Below are 2,959 nucleotides of genomic sequence, written 5' to 3' on the forward strand. Positions count from 1 at the left end.
AATAAAAGCTCAATAGCACAGTGGAGTGAACACAAGAAAGAATTACAGAACTTGAAGATAGAATAATAGAAATTACACAATTTAAACAAAAGAGAAGAAATATACTGAAAAAATCAACAGAGACTCAGGGACATATGCGATCACAATGAAAGATCTAAAATTTGATTCATCAGAGTCCCCAAAGAAAGAGAGAAAGAAGGTGGGATGGAAAAAGTTCTCAAAGAAATAATGGCTGAAAATTTTCCAAATTCAACAAAATACATATATCTACAGATTCAAGAAGCTGAGTGAGCCCCAAATATACTCAAAGAAATCCACACCAAGACATATCATAGGAAAACTTCTGAAAACTAAAGACACAGGAAAAAGTCTGTGAAAGTAGTGAGAGAGAAATAACCAGTTACCAATGGGAGGAAAATTTATTGACAGTGGATTTCTCTCTGGGAATCACATTTTTTAAGTGCTGAAAGAAACTGTCAACCCAGATTTTTATATAAAGCAAAATGTCTTTCAGAAATGAAGTAGAAATCAAGACATTCTCAAATGCAGAAAAAGTAAAAAAATTTGTCATCATAAACTTGCCCTAAAGGAATGGCTAAGGAATATTCCACAAATAGAAAGGAAATAAAAAATTTTGGAACCTGAAGAGGAAAGAAAATGATAAGCAGAAAATATGGGAAATACAATAGGCTTTTCTTTTTCTCTTGAATTTTAAGGCAAGTATATTATAAACTAGGGAGGTTAAGAGAATATAAAGGAAGGTGGGATTTCTACGCTTTACTTGAATTGGTAAAATAACACCTGTGTACTGCACATATGTTGATATGCACTTATACACATATGTACATAGTATCACCTAGAGCAACCACTAAAAAAAGCTTATCTACAAAAAGAAACATGCAAAAACACTACAGATAAATCAAAACGGAATACTCTAAATGGTATTAGCAATTCACAGAAAGTCAGGAAAAGAAATCAGAGAAACTAAAAACAGAGAACAAACAGAAAACAAAATATAATATTTCAGACTTCAGCCCTAACATAACAATAATTACATTAAATGTAAATAGTCTAAATAAATCAATTAAAAAACAGAGGCCAGCAATGTGCATTAGAAAACATGACCAAACTATTTACTGTCTATAAGAAACTCAATTCAAATATACTCATGTGGGCAGACTGAAAGCAAAGGGATTAAAAATACAACTTGCAAACATCAATCAAAAGAAAGAAAAAGTGGCTGTATTAATAATATAAAAAGTAGACTTCAGAGCAAAGAGAATTACCAGAGACACAGTTAGACATTGTATAATGATAAAAGGATCAATCCATCAAGAAGACATGCAGTCTTAAATGCATACACACAAAACAACAAAGTTGTAAAATACATAAAGCAAAAATTGTTAAAACTGAAAGGATCAACAGAATTGATCCACAATTACAGTTGGAGACTTTAATTTCTTTCTCCCTTTCTCAATATTGATAGAACAACTGGACAGAAAATCAGCAAGAATATAAAAGACCTCAACAATATCATCAACCAAAAGGATCTAATTGATATTTATAGAACATTCCACCTAATAACAGCAAACTATACATTCTTTTCAAGCATATACAGAACATATACCTAGGTAGACTACAGCCTGAGTCATAAAACAAACTAGAAATTTAAAATAATTGAAATTATACAGTATATCCTCCAGCCACAATGGGTGAAACTAAAGGAAAAATCTCCAAACACTTGGAATCTAAACAACACACAAATAATCTGTGGATCAAAGAGAAAGTCTTAAGGAAAGATTAAAAAATACATTGTACTGAATGAAAATGAAAATAGAAATTTTTGAGACACAGTAAAAGCAGCTTTTAGATAGAAATTATAGAACTAAATACATATATTAATTAAAAGGAAAAGTCTTAAATAAATAATCTAAGCTCCCACCACAAGAACCTTGATAAAGAGGAGAAAAAACAAACAAACAAAAAAAACCAAAACAAGCAGAGGGGAAAGAAATAATAAAGATAACAGTAGAAATATTGAAATTATGAAAGAAAAACAATAAAGCAAAGAGCTGGTTCTTTGAAAAGATTCATTAAGTTGTCAAACCTCTGATGAGACTGTCAAAGAAAAAAGAGAGAAGACAAAAATTACCTGTATCAGAAATGAAACAGGAGATATCACAACAGATCTTGTAGGTATCAAAAGAATAATAAGAGAATGCCATGGACAACATGAATTTTACAATGTGGATAAAATGGACCAATTCCTTAAAAAACACAAACTTCTACAACTTAGTAAAAAACAAATTATATAAATAGCCCTCTACTGTTAAGGACATTAAATTTGTTATTTAGAAACTCCTCCGAAAAGAAATCTGCCATCACACATGGTTTCACTGGAGAATTCTACCCAACATTTAAAAATAAACTAACACAAATTCTGTACAACGTTTTCCAGAAAGCAGAAGAGATAGGAATACTCAATCCATTTTACAAAACTAATATTAACCTAATGCCAAAACCAAAGATATTTTAAAAAAGGAAAAAAGAAGAAATTTAAGGCCAATATCCCTCATGAATACAGGCACAAACATCCTTAACAAATTATTAGCAAACAGAATTCAGTAATTAAAAAAAGTAATAAAAAAAGAATTATATATCATGATCAAGTGGGGGTCATTCCAAGGATGCATGACTGGATCAATATTTGAAAATCAAATAGTGTAATCTATCATATTAACAAGCGAAAGTATAAAAATCATGTGATCATATCAATTGTCAGAGAAAAATCATTCAAAAAAACTCAACATTCTTGGGGCTGGCCCGGTGGTGCACTGGATAGTGCGCCGCTTGGGAAGCACGGCAGCACTCCCGCCTGAGGGTTTGGATCCCACATACAGACCGGTTCCCGCTCACTGGCTGAGCGAGGCGCGGGAGCAACACCGAGGGTTGCAATCCC

This window comes from Galeopterus variegatus, unplaced genomic scaffold (assembly GCF_000696425.1).
Source record: "Galeopterus variegatus unplaced genomic scaffold, G_variegatus-3.0.2 Scaffold11681, whole genome shotgun sequence".
In the NCBI taxonomy this organism is placed as follows: domain Eukaryota; kingdom Metazoa; phylum Chordata; class Mammalia; order Dermoptera; family Cynocephalidae; genus Galeopterus; species Galeopterus variegatus.